The sequence below is a fragment of the Aphelocoma coerulescens genome, chromosome 6, assembly GCF_041296385.1.
Source record: "Aphelocoma coerulescens isolate FSJ_1873_10779 chromosome 6, UR_Acoe_1.0, whole genome shotgun sequence".
NCBI lineage: Eukaryota > Metazoa > Chordata > Aves > Passeriformes > Corvidae > Aphelocoma > Aphelocoma coerulescens.
This window is the reverse complement of record NC_091020.1, coordinates 9,694,712-9,717,680: the sequence shown is the minus strand read 5'-3', so window position 1 is coordinate 9,717,680 and position 22,969 is coordinate 9,694,712. Positions and strand designations below refer to the sequence as shown.

At 40.0% G+C, this 22,969-nt stretch overlaps 1 protein-coding gene across 3 annotated transcripts in view; it reads right to left on the bottom strand.

Annotated features, from left to right (window-relative positions):
* The window catches only part of BMPR1A (bone morphogenetic protein receptor type 1A), a 75,491-nt gene that overhangs the window by 39,145 nt on the left and 13,377 nt on the right, over nucleotides 1-22,969 (bottom strand). The window contains exon 2 of one of the 3 annotated variants that reach the window (XM_069019168.1): nucleotides 19,539-19,580. The exons of the other annotated variants lie outside the window; for them this stretch is intronic. The gene's annotated coding sequence lies outside the window, so the exon portion shown is untranslated. The remainder of the gene's footprint in view (nucleotides 1-19,538; nucleotides 19,581-22,969) is intronic. 3 annotated transcript variants of the gene reach the window in all.

The following is a 22,969-nucleotide window of genomic DNA, read 5'->3' as shown; positions in this document are numbered from 1 at the left end:
TGAGTTCATCTTCTGATGGACTCTGGACAAAAGAACAACAGGAAAAAGTTGGTGTGCTTTCTGTTTTTACAACACCTCCAATCTCCCTGTATCTAGTATCTGATTTATATAAAGTCCACTTTGTATTATTTCAAGAGATTGCTTTACAAGAGTAAAGACATTTCTGAACAACGCTCAGGGCTTTTTTTTTTGTTTTTAAAAACATGTCCTTCCAATATTTTTCCAAACTCCCAAACTGATGAAGTAGCAGTGCAATTCTGTAAGTATTCATTGCCTTTCCTGATTCCAACCCCATGTATCAGATATCCAAGCTGTCTTACTAAACAACTTTATTTTGGTGAACTTCCCGATCTGCCTGACTCTAGGTATGTCTGTATTAGCATTTAATTCAAATCAGGACTGCACTTCTGAAGTCCATCTCCCAAACAACCCTACTTTCCTTGCTTCGCTTTACATTGCAAAGCAGTCATCAAGTAAATGAACCAGATTTCTTTTGAATAAAATTAGATCACAGAATGAGCTTCAGGTGTACATTGTACATGCTTCAACCACCAAGAGGAATTCAGCCACAGAACTGGACCAGGACCAGCCTGAAATAAAACTCTCACCACCTGTATAGCATGGATGCCAGGTTCTCAGCACCTGACAGATCTGATCTTATTACACCACACTGCTTGGTAATGTGGACACAGACTCCTTTATGACTTACGGAATTTTTGTGTCAGTTCCAGATTAATCTCTCCTGTTTTTAAAAGGAAAACTACAAAACCTCTGTCAGAGATGGGACAGAAGTTAATGATAATTATTCAATTATGGGAGTGACCTCGCTGTGTTACTATTTCTTCCACTTCTTCATCAGCATGAAATGCTACTTGAGAACATACTCAATTTTATAAAAATAATTTTACTTAAATATTTGTTTTTATATAGTTATCCAAACTACTTAATTATTAATAGATAAGTTTTTCAAAATGTTTCGTGCCATTCTTGATGGCATCTTCCAGAGAAGTGCTATCAAGTACAAAATAAAACAAGTGAATAAATTATTTGCACAACTCTACCTTCACTTTATTAGAATTTGCTAAACTACAGCAACTATAAGAGACACAACTTCAAAAGTACAGAGCTTCACAGTGCTTATCACTAGTTACATATTAAATCCAGATTAATCTACAAATTGTTCTAAGTGCCAAGATTAAATTTGAGATCTTCATGTACTATTAATGGAAAAATATCAGCACTCAAGCAGTGAAAAGACAGATTTGAATTACTTGAACACACTAGCTACCTAGATAACCCAGAAAACTGTAGATTTTCTGCCACTAGCAGGTCCCAGGGAACAGTCAGAATATTTAAACTGAGTGGATTTAAACCTCATTCAGAAGTGGGGGTGGTTCCCCTGCTAGCACAGAGTGCAGGAAGCAGCAACTACGAGCAGGACAAACAGACCACAGGGACTCGCAGTGGCAGAATTCAAGTCAGTCTGCCTTGCCTTGAGGAGCAAACTTACTCAGCCTGTGGATTCCTTTTTCCTTGTCTTACTACTTATCTCCAGTTACTGCTTCCCTTCTGAATAGTTCCAGTTTCTTCAGTTCCAGGGCCACATCCAACTCATTCCCTCACCTGTCTCTTCTTTTGATGCCAAAAACTTTCCTGGCACTTGAATTTCCCTGCACTCTGTTCATTCCCACTTTGCTCCAACTGCCTCACCAGTTTTCAATTAATTACTTTATTCATCTTAAATTATCTCTCTTCTTCAAGGAGCCTGCTGCTTGTTAAATACAGCGTGTATTTAAGGAACATAAGTTTGTAAAGTAATTTAAAGTAACAAAAAGAGTTAAACTAATTCAAGTGCAATTAAGTATATGACCATACAAGGACTCATTGGTACAGACAGGGTTAAATACTTGACCATTCACTCTAGCTTCCAGTTAATTCTTTCCTGCTCCTTCACTTCCTCCAGCCATCCACATGGCACTTCTGCAGAGTGGCCATTCAGGTAAGCATACCTTCATTTCAATTTATGAAACAGAACTTGTTTTGGAGTTTCTGTAAATTCAGATCATGGCACAGACACGGGCTTGGGTGATATCAGACCCACAGTTTATCAGCAAAAAAACCCAAAAGGGCAAATACCATTCAGCATCTGAGACTTGGGGTAGGAACAGAGGGCAGAAGGAGAAAAGCATGTGGTGCCCACAACATGTCTCTGTGTGCAGGGTCAGAGTTCACAGTCAGCTGACAGCTCCGGTAACCAGAGATGGGAGAGGTTTCAGAAGCAGAATTATTCCTCTTCAGGTAAACTACAGTCCTAGACAACAGGCTTTTTGTTAGAAATCTATGCACAATGAAAATACACTGCAGATCCATATGGCAGCTTGGAAGATGCTGCAGTTAACAATCTCATGACTGCCACTACAAAATACAGCCAGAATTGCTGTAATCCATTGCTTTTACAGGACTACTACTGCTGTGAAGTAAGAGTTGAATTGCAAAGGGAAAGAAGCCATACAAAATTTTCAAATTTTACTCCATAGTTCATGTCCAAAGATAGGAATTTATTAAGGAAACCCTTTTCAACAAATACACATGTGAGATAAACCCCACAGCATGCTGGGAAAAGCAATCATCATACTACCTGTGGCAGATTTGGGGTTTGCTGGTTTTGTCTTTCAAACAGTGAAGGTATATGAGCAAGAACATCTCATTGAACAAACAGCCATTCCAAATACAATGAGACCAGTTTATGAAATAAAATAAATTGGCTGAACAAACACATCACTTTCCAGTCCCTGAACACCAAAACTTCCAGGTAGCAAGAGGGAAAGTAAGAGCCTGAGATATGATCCAAGCACATTTATTTGATCTTTGAGGCAAGGTAGTTCAAAATTGCTTGAAATAATTTAAGAAAAAATATACCTCCATTAAAGCTAATTTTTAAAATTAATTTTATACCTAGATTCCCTTGAGTTTTAATTAAAAATCATTAAGTTATTCTTGCAAGGTATTAAAAATGCCAGGAATTATACAACATTCAAGCACTTCATGTCTTACAGTTCTTCACATCTGTGTTACAGTGCTTTGGCCTTCCTATATATCTGGTCAAAACCCTCAGATTGGTCCAGGAAATCAGTGATCTTTCCATAATTTCCAGGTTGTTCTTGGAAAGCCTAGATTTTGTTGTTTTGTTGGCTACCGCATGGATCCTTGGTGGCAAAAAGAATTCTTAATTTGTGAGAACTTCAGAAATACTACCATGAAGCAGTTTGAAGGAAACAAAGTATCCCACAGAACAGAAATAATATAGATTGAAACATCAACTAGTCCATTTCAGTACTAAAATAACCTGGCTGGTTGGTTGTGTAGGCAGGTAGAGTAATGAATGCGTGCTGCTGCCACTAATGGAAACAACTCTTGACTGACCTTCCACTTCCAGTCTGACAGAAAATATAGGACAAATCTGTACAATTCAAAAAACCCAAAAAAAACCTACAACTGCTTTTAAGTCAGGTCATCCTCTTTTTTGAGGGAGAAGAAGTTCTCTATCAGAGCCATACAACTTCCTTTTTCCCACTCTGATTTTTGTCTCATGAAGTTAAACCAATGGACCAGGCCTAGCACAGCAATAGTTTTTTTTGCAGAACAGAGACAGCTCCTCTTGTCCAACTCAAGAGGTATCAGAGGACTCCTCACATCATTTGCCCCCTTTTCATAGGGAGGGAGAATCTGTGCCCTAGAACAACCTGAGATTTCTTCTGAGGCCTTACAACCATGCAAGCAGACACAGAACAGGTAGCATCTGAAGGACCAACACACTGTTCAGCAGCTAAGCAAGCACTCTCCCTACCCTTGTTACGCTTTTTTTTCCCATCATTTTCAGTACCTGCTGTGATAGAAGACAAAATGGTCGGCATGATCAAGCTCCTGAAACATCATTGCCCCTGGGCATATCTAGAAGTATGAGAGCACAAATAAATTCCTGAGTAAGGTGGGACTGTGCAGTATCAGACAGAAAAAAAAGCATTTTCCATAATGACACAAATCTGCATAAATTACAATACACCATAGTCTCCACAACATTTAGTGACACAAAGAATTCATCATTGGGGCCATAACAATCCAGGCACAAGGCTCATTCTGCCTCATCAGTAGGGCCAGGTAATTCCACCAAGTTTTTACTTTGTCCTAGGAGATGTAATTTCCCATACTAGAAGAGTCTAAGCCTCCTGATTTTTTAGAGGATATCTTCAGTATTTTATTTTGGCATGCCTGATTATACCATCTGTCGTCATCTGAAGGACTCCACAGCCTGCTGTGCTGTGAGAGCAGGCTCTCTGCTCCCAGGGAAGTCTTAGAATTCCTCTGAGCCTTCTTAAATGAAGTGAGCCAGTAGAAGCTGAAAAATCAGCTCAGTCTCCAAACTTTGGAGGTAAAAGGAATCTGACAACAGCTTGCTGTTAAAAGAAAAGCAGTTACCCTCAAAAGGAAACCCATCAGCCTGCAGCACTGGTGACAAATCAAAGCCACCAGTTCATTCCATGCGGAGTCTTTCATCACATCCCACAGCTCTCCAAGTATCCAAAACAATTTTCTCCAACAATTACCTTTGCTTTTCAAGAGAGATGTAAAACTCAACTGCTTTAGCTCAACTTTGGAGGTACCTGGCCCAAAGCTCCTCCACCTGCAATCTCAGCCTCCTCTTGGGATACTGATGACAGAGTGCCCCCACAATTAACAGCCCCCTGCTGTGTCAGACATCCCTGAAAATATAAGGCTGCTTATGATTTCATAAGTCTTCCTGAGTTGCAAAAAAAATGTATCAAAAAACCCCAAACCCAGGCTCCATACTGTTCAGTCATCAGGCAAATTTCCCAGTCAGCCTTCCCAGCAAGCTTCAGATGGTCACTGGGCCACATTTGCCACCTGGCTAATAGGTTGCCTCACATTGATGGAAGCACCAATTAAATTCGATCACTTGGCACACAGACTCCGAGGCGCGCATTCTTATCATAATACTGATCCTGGGAATGTTGCCCAGACTGCAATTTCTCTCTGACAAAAGAGCCAGTGAAATTCAGCTTCTGCCTGTCCCGCAGGACATATTAGACCACATTCTGATAGGTGATCCTCTTCTCCCTCCCCCTAAGATTCCTGCAAAAGGTCAAGTATTTCTTCTATCTGTCTGTTTTACAGAGTAATTCAAATGGTGAGAAACATTTTCAGGAACGCTTTGATTTTTTAAAAAAATTAATTCTGTTACAACTTTAAAATCCCATGGTCTTGTGCTCTATCAAAATACTATAGAGCAAACAATGTCAGAACTATACTAACGTTCTATCACACTTATATGTCTGTGTATGTAGGATTGATATTTAAGTTCTTAAATTTAAATTTTACATAAAATTTTAAAAAATTTTTAAATAGTGTGGTGGGTTGACTCAGACCAGATGCCAGGTGCCCAAAGTCACTGTCACTGCCCTCCTCAGCTAAACAGGGAGAAGAAATATAACAAAAGGCTTGTGGGTTGAGATAAGGACAGGAAGAGATCACTCACTGATTAGTGTCACAGGCAAAACAGACTGAACTTGGGAAATCAGTTTATTGTATTACCAATCAAATTGAAGTAGAATAACAAGAAATAAAACCAAATCTTAAAAACACCTTCCTTCCATCCCTCCCCTCTTTTTGGGCTCAACTTTTACTCCCAAAATCTTTACCTCCTCTTCTCCCTGCAAGTGGCACAGAGGGACAGGGAATGGGGATAGTGATCAGGTCCTCACACATTTTCTCAGCTGATCCTTCCTCCTCAGGGGAAGGACTCCTCAAACTCTTCCACTGCTCCAGCACGGGATTCCTCCTTCAGGAAACAGTTCCCCCATCAACTTAACCATTGTGACTTCTTCCCACAAGCTGCAGTTCTGCATGAATTGCTCCAGTGTAGGTCCCTTCCATGGCATGCAGTCCTTTAGGAGAAGGCTACTCCAGCATAGCTTCCTTCCACAGCATCACAAGTCCTGCCAGCAAACCTGCTCCAGCATGAGCTCCTCCCTCCATGGGGTCACAACCTCCTTTGGGCATATACCTGCTCCAGCATGGGGTTCTTCATGGGCTGCAGGTGGAACTCTGCTCCACTGTGGACCTCCATGGGCTGCAGAGGCACAGCTGCATCACCATGGGCTGCATGGGTATCTGCTCTGGCACTTGGAGCACCTCCTACCCCTCCTTCTCCACTGACCATGGGGTGTGCAGAGTTCTCTCTTTCTCTGACATATTCTCACTCCTCTCTCCAGGTGCAGTTGCTACTGCACAGTAACTTCTTCTCTCACTTACATGTGTTATCCCAGAGGCACTTGCACTGTCAGTGATGGGCTGAGGCTTGGCCAGCAGTGGGTCCATCCTAGATCTGGCTGGCACTGGCTCCATTTGACAGGGGGGAAGTTTCTGGCAGCTTCTCACAGAAGTCATCCCTGCAGCCCCCCTGCAACAAAAACCTTACCATGCAAACCAGATACACACAGACACACAAAATCATATTAAACACAGCTTGCAGGCCGGCTAACTTCTGACAAGAAACACAGGTCACAGAAACACATAGCTGGGAATGAGGAAACCTCTCCAACAAGATCACTGCCTTCAGCAAAGCACTAAGTCAGAGCCATCAGCTCAACAGCTCTGAACACATGGAAGCATGACAGATTCTTTAAGGAACTCAGGAGACACCTCAAACACCACCCCCATCACAATAAGGTTAAAGGCCTTCACCATGAGCAGACCTAACAAGTACGTAAGTTTTCCTACCGAAAAATGTGTGGATTACACCCTAACATTCAAGAGTAAAATAACTCTCCTGGGGGAACCTTTGGAGCCCACATTACATCCCATCTCCTGCTTTCTTTAAATCACTAATTATATCATTAATTATATCACATAGCAAAACAGAAAGGCATATAAAAATATTTCAAATTATTCTAGACAACTTCAGAATTCATTTGGACCAAGTGTAGTATCTAAAATTTAGCTATTTCGGTATTTTCACAGATTCCTTTGGATAAAACTTCAAAAAGCCATAACCCCATAGTCTTCTAATGCACAATGCTACACATCGTTATCTACAGGAATGTTCTGGCTTTCCACAATTAACGAAGCTCCAGAAACAACTGTCAGTCTTTGCCAGAGAAGATACACAAATAAATGTTTTACCCTTTTTTGTAATTCAGTGATAAAAAAAATCCCCACCTTTCTGTATATAAAGTGAAAGAATACTTTATAGTCCAGATGACTATATGAAATTACCTTGGTAGCCTGTGATTGTATCTCATCTTAAGCAGATTGAGCTTTCCTTCATCCATTTACAGGTGCTGTAAACTTTTCCTGATACAATAAGACCAATTCATTATTCAGACAACTGAGTATTATCCCCAGAAAACACAAGTCATCTTTTTTTTGCAGAAGTGGTTACACACAAGAAAGCTGTAATTGTGCAATCAACTCTTTTAGTAAGATGTTTGTACTAGGGACTTGTTGGTGCATACTTGGTCTCTGAAATTTCTTCAAACATTGTTATTTCAGAAAAAAACCTGGAAATTAGAAACATGGAATACCCTGAGTTGGAAGAGACCCACAAGAATCACTGAAGTTCAGCTCCTGCATAGGACCACCCCAAGAGTTACACCATGTGCCAAAGGGCATTGTCCAAACGCTTCTTGAGCTCAGCCAGCCTTGCTGCTGTGACCGCTGCCCTGGAGAGCCTGTTCCAGTGCCGGACCTGGAAGGGTGACCTTCTGGGTGAAGAACCTTTTCCTGATATCCAGCCTCAACCTCCCCTGTCACAGCTTCAGGCCATTCCCTCAGCTCCTGTCACTGTCACCACAGAGCAGAGATCAGTGTCTGCCCCTCCTCTTCCCCTCACGAGGAAGTTGTGACTGCAGTGAGGTCTCCTCTCAGTCTCCTCTTCTCCAGGCTGAACAAATCAAGGGACCTCGGCCTCTCCTCACATGACTTCCCCTCAAGGTCCTTCACCATCCTCACGGCTTCCTTTGGACACTCTTTAATAGCTTTAGATCTTTCTTGTATTGTGGTGCCCAAAACTGCACACAGGACTCAAGGCAAAGGCTGCACCAGTGCAGAGCAGAGAGGGACAATCCCATTCCTTGACCAGTCAGTGATCCTGTGCCTAAAGCACACTTAGAAGAAATATCTCAAGTAATAAAACAAGCTGGATATTTGCTAAAGTATCCTTCACTCATTGGGATTTTAGAAGACATGACCATAAAATAATTGCCATTACTACCATTTGCATGATGATATAGCACTTGATTTGCAAGTCTAAACTCAGGCCACCATGGCCTCAACATCTGCCCCAGATGAGGTGAACAGGTTGAAGTAAGGCAATGCTGCCTCACGTAGCAAATAATACACAAGGGTAATTCAGTGTAGACGCTAAGGTGCTCAAAAATCCTCAACCATTTCAGCTATTAAGTCTACCAATTATTCATTCTGAATACTAGAATGTTATACTGCCTGTAGTTCTTTGGTCACCAAATTATGGATGCTTTCAACTGGACCTGAGATTTCTAAAACACTACATCCAGAATAGACCTGAAGGGCACAAACAAACACAGGGCAGGAGAACTCATCACCAAGTTCCCGGACATGCTGTACAGTTCTCTAATATCTAATCTGGCCTCTTACATTTCCTATCGATTTATATATTTGGAAGCAATGGTAAAGAATTAATCTCATCTCAAATTCTCTTCTTCAAATGCACAGAAGTACTGGTGTCCTCATCAAGGAATTGAAAGAAAACTAAGCTGCCTTTTTTTCCCCCCTTAGCAAAGCCATACTAAAAAAACCCATTGTGGTAAAAAGTGGTGACAGGCCACTTGCAGAGAACAATAAAGATCTCTTCTGGTTAACTGCCTGGGAACAGGTTCATTTTGTATAGCAACACCACCTTCTACCAACAAACACTGAAGGAGACTGGCTGTATCCTGGAAAAAAAAAACAAACCTTGAAAAAGAATAGCTAAATTAAATCCATGGCTTCTTCAGCCAGGGAGAGGTTTTTGTCAAAGCTCTAAAGCTGCCAGAGGTGTGCTACCATTTGCTTAAGCCTGCTGAGAACTGCAACACACCCTGCACTCTGCACACACCTCCAACTGCTCTGACAATGCTGACATGAGCTAACAAACCTGACAGCTGCTCTCCTCCAGACCCATCTCAATACGTTATTTTGGAAGTTAGGGCATCATCCCACAAGTTGTGGATGAACAGGGTGTTCCCAAGAGGTACCTGATGAGTGCAAGTGATCATTCACTGCTGTGCCTGCTAAAGACATCACTTTTTACAGAGATAAGCACAAAGCCTACAGAAGAAAGGGAAAAGAGGAGAAAGGAGGCATAATTTGATTTTTAGCCAATTAAGCACTCTTGGGGTTGGAGAAGACTCCTAAGACAACCACAGTTCTAATACATTCTTTATAGCAAAATACACACCAAGTGAGAAGTTATTTTATTCTTGGTATGTAGAGAAAGTAATTTAGACTTCACTGTGCTCCAGAGTGGCACGAAAAATAATATGAAAGCTTTTCCATCAACATTGAGAGACACCATCAGAAAAATATGAGCAAGCATTAGTGATAGTTATTGTTCAGTCATGTTTTTCAAAAATTCATGTTTATTTTAGTTCTGGAAAGCTTGTCCTGCTGCAAGAAACTTGTTGCTTTAATAAGACTTCTAACAAAAAAACCCAACCAACCAAAAAAAACAAAACCCTCTGACTCTAGCAGCTTTTTCTATTTACTGAAGGCACAAGAGCCAGCAGCTGACATTTGAATCTCATCTAAATTCAAACAGGAAATACACTTTAAGGACTTATCAATTGCAGACTGATTCACCCTTGATGCAGTGGATTCTCCATTCTGAGAAGACTTCTAAATGCACAGGTTAGGACCACTTACGGCATACTGAGCTAGGAATTTCTGTTGTTTCCTTTTGCCCTGAAGTCCATGAACAGAGAACAATCCCAAGCAGCATTCCTCAGATCTGAATACAACATCAACACTGCTCAGCCCAACCAAGCAGAGTTCCCCATATACAGGACCTGTTTGAAACCAGTGGAGACAAAGTTCCATCGCACAGGCCATGGACCATCATATTAAGATTTTTTTATCCTCCCATCTTTGTCCCATTTGTGACTAATTAATAATAATTTTTAAAAAAACCCTTTGAATAAAGATGAAAGTAAAGCTATTTCAGATGTATAAGTTAGTACACCATGTGAGATGTATCTTTCAACAAAAAGCTAAAACAAGTTTTACAGATACACTTGAAATTATTAATTACCCGAAGTAATTGCTGCTCCATTTTTCTTTCGGGGAAAAAGGAAAAGAGAGCATCTTTTTATGTTCCCTTAACTTAGCTATTTCATTTCCTACTCAAGTAAGTGAATAAAATTCTTATTTTAATCAAGGAAAAATAAGAAAACGAGTTCAAATACAGGGGTAACCTCTGTCTCTCTCTACACTGAGAATCATCTGGATTCTATTAAACCATCAAGCCACTTATATGTTAACCAGGGTTAACATATAAATAAAAGAACCAGCAAAATGTTTAACACTGGTAGCTTCTTTATTGGCTATGCTAAAGCTCTTTATGAATCTCACCTGATTTAACCCTTAAGATGCATGACATCTATTTTATGGTTATACAGGCAAAACTGCAGCAAAATGTTTCTACCTACAGAGCAGCTGCCTCCTCCTCCTCCTAAGCAATTTGGAGAACTATTTATAAAATAGCAATCAATACTGAAATTTAGGGGAAGGCAACAAAGATTTCCAAACAAGATTGGCAGGTTATCTTTTCTTGTAAGTTTCTTGGTTTTCACCTATAACACAGACTACAGACTATACACACCATTGCTCAAAGACTCTGCAAGACAAGGGCCCAACTGTGGATAAACATCTTTTGGGCTCAAAAGGAATTCAGTCACATCTGGGTATACGCTCAAAAGAAACTTGTATATGATTTACAGACTTCACTACCAGAAGCACTCCTTGGAATATTTTCATCCTTTAAACAGGTAACAACAATGCAGCTGAAGTGTCAGTCTTCGGGTGGGTCCGTTCAGCATAACATAATTTCCACTGAACCACAAAGCTACTGAGCTTCCTTACTCCTTGAAGAAAGAAATTTCAGCCCACTAATGACTTACTGGAACTTCAGCATTCCCTGTTTGACAAGAATGCAAGACACTTGCAAGTGCTGATAGATTTCAACACTGGATACTTTCCAAAAGTATTTACTGGAAATAGAAAAGAATCCCAGTTCAGGGCAGCAGCTTCTTTATTCAGGTAAAGAAAGGTGAAAGGCTGTCCAAGAGCAAAAAGAGAGTAAACAACAAAAAAGTCAGTTTTTCCTGAAGGGTTTTATAAAGGACAGATTGGTTATCTACATTTTGCCTCTGTTTTTTTTTTTTTACAGCAAGGTGCACAAATTAAAACTACTATATATATATAACATATTAGACAAGACTGCAAAAGGAAAATATATATACATACACACTATCATGACAACTTCTGCTTCTTCAAATCTGAAATGCAACTGTCAGAATAAACAATTGCAGGAAAAACATAGGCTGTGGATTCAAAATTTTTAAGATTATGTGCCTTGCAAAGCCAAGGAGGAACAAGTTCAGTATTCCTATTTTTTAAAAATGTAAAAGAACATTAAAAAAAACTTATTTATGTAGTCCCTTCCTTATAAACCACAGAATCTTTGGAATGATGAAACGACCTTCCACCTTGTTATAAGCAGCTTTGAAAATGAGTAAAATTGAGACAGAACTCCATAGTCTGCAGCAGGCTCTCTTGGTAGGAGTATCTTTCACAGTGCCCCACAGACACACAGCCTTCCTAATTATCAGCCTTACCAACTCAGCCCAGAGCCAACAATGGGTTACTTTCTTGGGATTGCTTTAATAGTAGGAGATTTAAAATAAAGTATGTACCCCAGGTATGTCCCTGCATTTACTTCCAGTGATTTATTCAAGTATATGTGAGTGCAAGTCAGGAAACAGCTTTCCAGCACACAAGGAAGTTTGGAAAGTCTGACTTGGTTCTGCTGTCTCTAAAAGAGTCACAAGATACAACAATAAAAGTTACTTAAGTAAGCAGAAATAAATGAGTATGTTTAAAAAGAAGTTCTGCTGAATAGAAGCAGTACTCTTGCACATTCCTTCTAACATTGGTATATTCTCAAAACTAAAATAGAACAAATATTTAAGTATATTTAAACAGAACCCCACAACAACTCAATAACAAGCTTACAGCTTGAAAACAGAACTTGAAAGATCTAAGCAACGTAACTAAATCTCGATCAAAGCAGCATGCAATCATATTCTGGCAGCCACTAGTGCAGATGCCTGCCACTAGTGTAATGTAAGCATCTCCATAACCTAACTCCTCCTTATTTAGGAAGAAGAATATCTGGGGCAAGAACAAAAAGAAAAGTTTGGAGTTGCAGGAAACACAGGAAACACAGGAAAGGGTGAGCTCAAGATGCTGTAATGTATTTTGCTTAAGCATATATGTCTGGAAATCAGGTGAGATCCAGAAATTCTGAAGTTCTTTAAAATACAGGATGTCTGTCTCTAATAAACCAGAACATTGTATGATAATTCAGTGACCTGATTAAATGAGTTTTGACTGCCAAACTGCCAAAATCTTGTGTAGATCAGACTATATGGATCTTGGCCTTTCCTAAAACCATAAAAGGGATTGGGAAAATAGGGAGGAAACAGTGATGTCAAGGGACAGAGATATGTATGACCCAACCCAAAAACTCCTAACAGTGTCCTTGGACACTGCTAACTCCTGCCAACACTTGCAAAGGCATCACACGGCCTTGGGTTATTTTGTGTTTCCTGAGATAACTAGAGAGGGAGAAGAGGCAAACACACAACATGCATTCTTCAAAATACTGCTCAAAAAGCTTAAAAATTCAAGCATTCAAGAATTCTCTTGAATTAAGAGCTTGCAGGCTTTCCTTGTCTGCATGCTCCCTCGGGGGTAAGGTTTATCTCTTTGTCAACAGACCTAATGCTTTGCAATTTGTACAGGGACAGTATCAGTTCTATGCACAGAGTCCAGCAAACTGGTTTGACAGAGGTGAGGGGCTTCTGGCTGGCTGTAGGGGTGTTTTCTTCTGTTAAATAAGCTGAAAGCTGTTCATGGTTCCTCTTTGTAAAAAGATGTGAAATATTTATAAGCTGTCTTAAGAGGAACATTCCTAGATACTGTAAAATAGCAGCAGTCTGGATATGTAATTCTTATCACATTACTTGTAACCTGAGCCTAGAACTGACAAACTGAAAACCAGCTTCAGAATCCTGTATCTGCCTCTGGGAGTGGGAGGGCATTAAAAAAAATAAAAAGACATCTGATAATTTGAAAACTGCATGATCAAGATGCTCTTAAAAGATCCAGAATCTGTTGCACCAAATACAGTGAGAACATGAGCAAGATGAAGCAATACCCCTCTGTTCGAGTTGACAAATGAGACGTTCAAAGGTGTATCAAGAAGAGCAGGAAGAACAAGAACTCACCCTCCATCAGCTTCAGAGGTCATGACAAAGCAACGTTTATCAGCAATGTATATAGGAAGGTATCTTGCAAAAATTAAATAGCCACGAATATTTATACTTTTTATACTTTGACTGGGATTAAGAGGAAGGAGATTGTTTAGAATAATGAAACAGGTAAGGAAAAGATGTGGAGAGATAACAGCTTTTATTTAGCTACTGCTAATCTCCAGATGGAAGTTAAAATACCCCAGAACTCAGCCTACCCAAACAGCAAGGGAAGGACTCACCCCAAAGCTCCTCAGCCTCACCATGATGTTTCAGGAACACTGACTCCACAGAGCAGCACATGAAAAACCAGTGTCTAGTGCAAGTGAAGTGATGACAAACAACTTTTCCATTACTGCACACTGAGAGTACTTTTTTTTTTTTACAGGTTTTCCAGCATCCGCATCATTTAAAAAAATATTTTCTACATTTTAAAAAAAAAGAAATCTTAGACTTTCGCAATTTTAAAACTCTTTAGTCAACTGCAAATATTAGAAGTTTTCACAGGATAGGTTATAATTGTATATCTAAAGTGTGGTGTATTTTGATGAGCTGCAAGTGCTTATTTTCCCTTATAAGCAGGACAGGATACAACCCTGAACAAACAGAAAAGCCCATTTAATACTTTAGACTGTTCTCATGTTATGTTTTTAGGACAAATAATTGTGTGAAACACCAATTATACAGCACCAGGGTACACAGCTACCACTGAAAAACAGATAAAAAGCTTTCCAAGCCACTGTCAGCAAGTGAAACTAAAATAGATTATGGAGAACCTAGAAGTGCTAGATTTCTGCTACTGCAGTACTGAGAAAACAGTACACAACAATTGTAATGGGAAGTTCCTTATAATCTAGCCTTATCTTTATTACATTTATCTTATTTTATTTTAGCCTCCTTAAAAAGGCTTCATCAGATGCTACTACAATAAAATAAAATACCAAAAAAGCCACTTTTACAGGAGAAATTTTTCCAACAGAGTTGTTACAAAGAATGTATCAGTGGAGGAAAAAGTTTCACTTTTTTCTTTATCTGGCTCTCTGCAAGATCACCACTATTTTCTGACAATAGTGATATTAAAAGCGATCAAACCTATTGACACACAAAATCAAAGACATGGAAGAAAGCCTAAAATTCCAAGGAAATGGACTGCTTTTCAAAGCCTGAGTTAATGCAAGAGACAACACTACAACAACAGCAAAATACCTAGTGACAAAAACCACAGTTGTTTTCCTTTGATATCTTCTTGGGTCTTTGATGAAACTATAACCATATTTGAGAAAGCTTTCCAGTTCACAGATACGTTCTATTTCTCGTTGATGTTGCAATAAATCCTAATTAAAAACAGTAACAAAAAGGAAAACATGAAATGGGCAGTTTTAAATAAAAGCCAAGAAAGACACTAAATGCTTGTATTTCCACCTTCTAATGACGTTTGGAGAGGGAAAAATAGGCCTCAGAAAAGAAGTAACAGTTGCAGAACTGCTGCCAATACACAAGGTAAACAAATAAAGGAACATTGGGACAAATGTTTTTACAGGGCCTTTGTGACTGGGCAAGGAGTAATGGTTTTAAACTATGTGACAGATTCAGACAAGATAGAAGGAGGATTTGTTTACCAAGAGGATGGTGAAACACTGGCACAGGTGGACCAGAGAGGTGGTGGATGCCTGGAAACATTCAAGGTCAGGATGGACAAGGCTCTGAGCAGCCTGATCTACTTGGAGATGTCCCTGATCACTACAGGAGTTTGGACAAGATGCTCTGGAGGTCCCTTTCAACACAAACCATTCTGTGATTCCATGAATGTTCTGGGTTTGGGCTTAACTTACAGTCACCATCTTGCAAGGAAACAACTTGCAAGCTGCTGCGAGTCCTTTGGAGCTATCTTCATACATTTATGTATATGCAGTATAAAAATTGTCATTTTCATACAATCAGAATTGAAAGAAGTAGCAAAGAGAAGACAGGCTGTCTTGGGGTGACTTTATGATGTGTATCCCATATCACTGCCCTATGCCCAGAAATTAATTCCTGTGCCTTTCTATGCCTCTAAACTGAGCCTGAGAGGAGGAAGGAAAAATTGAGCAAAACTTTTTCAAAGCAGTTTGCAGCTTGTTCAAGGTCACACAGAGATAGCAATTTTTTTTTCCCCAGCTGTGGCAGGGGAGTGAGGAAGCACCCAGCTCGCTGCTCCCAGGTCAGCTTTTGGCCAGTTGTTCAGTTTCTTTTTCTCCAAAGGGAGACTCAGAGTTGAACTTTTTTTTCCTTCCCTGGAATTTTGGATTTTCTCCCTTTTCCACTGGACTGCTTCAATATCAGAGCACATCAGGAGGACTTTCCACTGGGCACAGAGGGCCTGGCCCTGGGCCAAGCCCCAGCTCTGAGGAGACCAAAGGAGGACTCTGACACTTTCCCAAGTTTTCTCTCCACAGCGAGAGATTTTATGATTTAGCATTATTTTCCTTTTCCCGTGTGTTTGTTAAATAAATAGTTTTTATCTCTTTCACTTTCCTTCGAGGAAAATTTCTTTTTTCCCAAACCTGGTGGGGGAGGGGTGGTGACCTGCCTTCTCTCAGGGGATATATTTCTAAATTTGGCCAAACTGGCACACAGGCTAAGAGATCTTAATGCCAGTACACAGTTAATACCTGAAAAAAATACAAAGAACCAGGGAAAAAGATTCTTGCCTTTAGTATTTAGGGAATTTTTTCTTGTTTAGTAATTTGCCTTAAGGCTTCTCATCCTCTACCAAGTTCCAGCATGGTTTATTTAAAAATTTGTTTTAACAAAATTAACACAAAAAGGATTCTGTGGAGTTGAGTGGTAACATTCACATTTGATAACACTGCCAAGAAAAATCAAGTTGGAAAAATAACACAATTATTTGCTTGTACAAGATTTGCAGATGGCCAGAACACCCATACAAAACCCGTCACCATTTATTACACATTATAACAGAAATGATACCATTGTCCTCTCTTGAGTTTGAAAACTTGACATGCATAAATTTATGCTGAAAAAAAATTACTGTCAGTTTTCAGTTATACCTATATAAAAATAGTTCCTTACAGGCAACAGTTCTACCTATAGCCATTTCATATCCAGCCTCGCAAAAAGAAGGAAGAAAATTACCCACAGTTCACTTTGAAATAAACTCCCTCATTCTAAGCCCTGCAATAGGATTTTAACATTTGGAGAAAAATCAGGGGACTCACAAGAAGCACATTAAGAGTTACTTCTTTCCTGGCAAATTATTTGTCATGTTTGCAAACCACTGCCAAATCTAACACTGACAGAAAAAAACACTTCAACATTTTTAAAAGTCTTTCCATTGTTTCAAATATGCTCTTCAAAACAAACAGCATTTAACATCCGTAGCATTATGTTATCTTTCCCAGGTCACAAATACCCATAATTTAAAAAAACTTAAGTAGTAACTGCTGTAGCACAAGACTATGTAAAGTTATTTCTGCTAATACAAATGCTAAGATTTAAAATAAAATAGGAGCCCAAATCTATTTAGACAATCAAGTTGTCAGACTAAAAAAATTTTAAACAATAAAATGCTAGGCATCCACCCAATAGCTCCCACTGACAAAATATTCAGATTGAGATTTTCAGATAGCCTGTAGCACTAAAATATTTGGCAGCTCTATTGGCTCAGCTCTCTGTATAAAGTCAGATTTAAATCAGGGAATAGAAGACTACCACAAATGAGGGACAAACAGAAAAAACAGTCTACACAGTTTTTCATTCCCCAACCTAGATCTTCACAAAGCTAGAATGCAGGCCATCTGAAATAAACAAACCGTACTTACAAGTAACTAATTTTAGAAGTGAATGAAAAAAATACATTGTTAAGTCTCCTTCTAAAGAAAGATCTACTAGAAAAAGCCCACAAATCTGACCCTAAAAAAAGGGCCAGCACTCAGTGCCACATCTATTAGCGAGTTCTTCCCTCGTGTGACACAGAAGGATGATTGCACACTGAAGTTCCAGTTTTCATTTTCACCCCGATACACAATACAAACGAAAATTTAACCACTGAAGCCAGATAAACCAACATGGCTGGTGTTACACAAGGTCAAGCAATTTTTACCCCAGTCCTCCATTCACTAACTCTGACCCTATTAAGCTGGGTTAGAAATCAGCTGCAATACAATCTATAAGAGCTCCAGAGAAAAACAAGGCAACCTCTTCATACGAATTGTCAGCCTCACAGACCCAGGTTCCTGTCAGACAGAACCATCAACTCTCACAGGTTGGAAGAAACCTCCAGAAGTTGCTCAGTCCAACCCCATTCCCAATACAAAGCCAAATTCAGTGTTAAGATGCTCAGGACTTTGACAAGGAATATCCTGCACATGTCCAAGAATGACAGTTCTGCAGCCTCTCACAGCAACATGTCCCAAGTACCTCACCATTCTAATTTTTTTTTTTTTATCCAGTAAGAAATTACCTTGCTGTAACTTGCAACTACTAATTTACCATCCTTTCAACATGCACTCCTGGGAAGACTCTAGCTCCACCTTCTCTGAAAACAACAAACATCATTCCTCAGCCTTCTGCAGGCTGAGCAAACACACCTGGTGCTTGGCAGCCCCTCTCCTGCAGGCCATACCATTGCATCAGTATCCCTCTTGTACTGGGGAACCCAGACCTGGAAGACCAAGCCTGCAGCCTGCTGGCTGTGAGTTCTGTCCCAATCCAGCAGAACACTGAGCCAAACCCAAAAGGCTTGGGCTTAATCCTACTGTTGTCTCCCCAGCTGCAGACCAGAGCTAGTATCCCGTGTAACCTAAGCATGAAGTTCTTTAAATAACTGATATGATGGGTTTCATGTTTATGACTGGGGGTTTTTTTGTTTGTTTTGGTTTTTGATAGGTTGGATTTCTGAGAGCAGGACAATGAAATTACTTAACCTGTTACATGGAATATAATAAAGGTGAAAGGCACAGGATCCACCCATTACCTCACTGCCCTATCAGACAGGTGAACAAATAACAGCTTCACAGCAAAAGAAACAGCAGACACAGAGCATATTCTCCATTTTCTGGGCTCTCAGCTCCAACACCATGTTAATTTAGTGCCAAAATAATTTTGTTGCTTGCCATGGCAGATTAAGGGAAGTGTTTTTATGAAGATCTATGCAAACATTCTGCAAGGTAAGCATGTGTGGGTGGAAGCAGCATAACTCAGATATGTGTGTTGCTAACTTACAGTGACTCCAGTAGCTGTGCTCTTTTTCAGCTAAGGCAAGAAATTGGGTGTTGGTGATAAACTTTTACCCAGAGCTGTGCATTTATTAATTTGCCCTGGATCTCAGCCCAGGGGCTTCACCATCACAGCCTACTGGCAGTTTCCAAACTGGCAGAAGTATCTAAGTAAAAATACATTATATGTACATTTATAGTTCTTTCCTCATTTCTAGTCAATATACACACCGATCTCAGTATGAAAATGATGAAAGTATTTGAACTGCACTGAAACCCATTACAGAGGTACAGACTAGAACAGAAGCAAAAATGGTGTGGTGGATTTTTACATCAATTACCTTTATCTATTCACAACAGCAGCTGCATCCACTGCATACTGCTTTGTATGAATTGACTTTTTTTTTAAACCAGCAACACACACATTTAACATTATAGCACAAGGAGCAGTAAATTGAGAAAACACTGAGAAGAATTTGTCTAAAGAGTACATGAGGTGACCAAGTAATTTATTTTTACTATACATAGTCTTAATAAGAAAATGAGATTCAATGTCAATGTTTCATTTTTGCCATTATCACCAGATTTTATTGGTTTTAGGGTAAACTCAATCTTGCCTGTAAGTTTATGTTCAGATTTTAACCAGACAGGACTAGATTTCACGTGTTCAGGCTGAGGTGAAGAAAAATTCTCCAACCTGTATGAAGGGTCTTCTGCTGGCAGAGACACACAAGACTCCCTGCAGTGAAACAGAAAGAATTAGTTGGATACCTTCAGTTTTGGGGAGCTCAGGGATGCAGCAGCAGCAACTCTCAGAAAGAATTTTCATCAGAACAAGATACTCTCCTCGAGTGTTTCATTCTAAATAAAGTAACTGCAGAGGACTCCCCATTTCAGTGTGCGATCACTTTTATTTGTGGGAGGAGGGAGAGGACTAAAAGGAATTCCTTTGACAAAAGAGCTGCACTGCAAACCACAACCAGGATCATTTTACTTCTTTAGCTACAAAGAGATTACATGCCATGAAGAAAAATCCCAAGATCTAACAGCTTCAAATTATTTTACAAATAATACAACTCTAACCAGTTGCCAGAGAAGATATTTTTGCAGCTGATTTGCTTTGTACATTTCACAGCATTTGATACACAGTATTCACCATTCAAGCTCTGATGAATGTGGTATCTCATGCCCTTGCTGAGCCTTTCCATGAACAAAGCTGTACTTAGCTCTTGAACTACATCTAAAGTCATTATTTATCTCATGTTTGTGATAATATACTGAAGCTAAAGGAAAAAAATTCAACAGTTATGGACATCTGATTGGCAGAATGATTTACAACCTGAATTAAAAGCGGGGGGAAGAACACAGCACCCCAAACAGCACAACACAGCATGCCCGGAGTTTCAAACTGAGATTTCCTCCTTATTTTCTCTTGCCTGAAAAGATTTATGCAGCCCCAAAGAAGTACACAAGACATCCTAATGACCCTGCAGGAACAGTAGGTACCAGCTGATGTTGCTGTAACAACTACAATAAATATTCCACAAAACATTCTGTTCCGAAGTCAGCTTTAAATACAAACACAGTTCTACTATAAAAAGCCTTAATGATATTCTCCTGCAGATTGGTTTTTTTTTTAATGGTGAAAGCTTTAAGAAGTGTGCACTAAGTACCCAACCATTGTTCTGCCAAGGAACAACTGAGTACTGCTACAGTGCAAACATGAAATGGAAATTACACGATCTTTAAAACACATTACTTCAAATCGCTATTTTGTATCCATGGGAAGCGAAGGAAAAACAAACAAAATACAAAAATTTACATCTCCACGAAAAAAAAAGCACATATTTACCTAGAATTTACATAATACTGTAAATACAGGTAACAACTTGAAAAATGAGATGGCAATAAATGCATCAGATAATTAACCTTCTAGCTCTCAAGGAAATATCTGAAGCACAATTGTCTGCTTCCAGAAAGTCCTTATAACCACTGCTACAGCTAAGCAAAATTAAACAGCGCCACGAGGATTTCTGATCTCTAAAAATAGTTCAAAACCAAGTTCTTTCCTAATAAGTTCTTACGCTTACTCGGAGCCAAGGCAAAGCCCCGAAAAGCTGCCGCAATGAGCCCCCGGGCCTGGCGGACCCCGCCCGCCTGTGAGGGGCCGCGGGCGCAGGCCCCGCGCGGCCCCCGGGCGATCCCCTCCCGGCGCGGGCGCGGCGGCGGCGCTGGAATGCGGAGCCCGTAACCCGACCCGCGCCGCCCCTCCTCCCGCACCGCCGCGCTCGCACACATCTAACCTCAAAATGGCATCCCGGCACGGCCTCCCCAGGAACCGGGCTGCGCCAGCCCCTCCTGAAATAGGCAGAAGCCTTTTCTCGGCGACCGGCGTTCCCCCGCGGACACGGAGCGCCGCGTGCCCGGCCGCGTCCCCTCGCTCCGGCAGCCAACGGGAACCACTGCCCGGCTCCGGGAAGCACCGCTGCTCTGCCACGCGGGTCTCTCTCCTTCGGGCCACCTCTGCACTGACTCAAAACTCACCCGAACTGCGCTACCGATAGACACGAAGCCGTCTTACTCAGAAGGAAGGAACTGGTAAGAGCAGCTCATCCATTGCAAAGGCCTCGCATCTCAAAAGCGATGCATTCATGTAGATCCAATGAGACAGATTTCTAGAATGACGTGAATTGTCCCTTTCTCAAATGAAAGGGACGATTTTGTTATGAATTCACTTAACTTTTCAAACTATAGGCGCATAGTTTATTCAGGATACAACAACACTACAATGTCTTAAGTTTCAGGTCAATTATGTACAAGCACAGAAATTAGTAAGTTACCTCTCAAAGGAAGTGCGAGATGGTCTTAGAGATAAACTGTCTCCATCTATCTTCTCTAAAAGTGATTAGTTTTGTACCATGAAAAAAGGCTGTTGCAACTTGGAATAAGTATTTTGCTGTAAACAAAACGGACAAGAATTTTACCATTCTGAACATACTGAAAATGCTAAGATGCCATTATGCTACCAGATAGCAAAGACTTGGAAAAAATAATCATTCCAGTGACAGCACATGTAAGAAGAGAAAGAGAATAACCTGAAAAACATTTTTCTAGCAATACCAATTTTACTCATTAAGCACACTACCAAATGTTCTTCTATCAGGAACTGAGAAAAAAGCCCTCCAGGTATCTCAGGAGGGTGCAGCCATCAGTGTGTAACCAGGAGCTCACACTGACTCTTCTCTGGTATGACTGCCATAGGAGGTGCTTTGTACTTTCGTGGGCTTAACTAAATCTGACACTGCAGAACACTGCTAAGGATGGTAATTCTGCAACTCTATCAAGAAGAGATCTTTGGCCACTGTGCACTGGATAGGTAGAATCCCTCTGTTCATGTAAAAAAAAATCTCACCAGCAATAGGCTGCCAGAAAGTTTGCTGTTACAAAGTTTTAGGCCTGGATCTTAAGTCAAAACCAGAAATTCAGAGCTCAATGACCTTTACACATGATTCTTTCACTCACCCAGTTTCCCCTCTATCAGTTCAGAACTACAAAATAGGAAAGAATTCAAAATGCTAAGATATGTTGAATTAAATCACTGTCTTCATGTAAAACTCTAGAATCTAGTGAAGAATGTCAAATACAGCTATGATGGGAGTTTCCAAAAGACTTTACATCTGGAAACAAATAACTAAAGTAGGCAGGATGATGAAAATAATCACCCTTATCGATATACTAATACACTTACAAAAAATCCCCACTATCAATAAATGCTACTGCAGGTCAAGGATCAGAAGCACTAGCAACTGGCTACCTCTATAATTCTAGGCAAAGTAAGCATAGGATTGATTTTTTTTTTGTTTGTTATGTATGAGAACAAAAACCCTACTCAGGTGCCTTTGTTACAGAGTATGAGCACTTTAAACAAAATTTTTGTTTACTGCAAATAAACTTACATTTGCAAGAAGTCATTTTACAGAAGGCAAAGTACACTAATTTTGCTTCTGTGTCTCATACGTGATAGCATTTTTTCTCTCAGATTACATAAAACTCAAGACTTTTAAATTTTTCCCCAAAGGAACCTCTCCTATCTGTTAGCATTCTACAGAATTTTATTTCCAGTTTGTA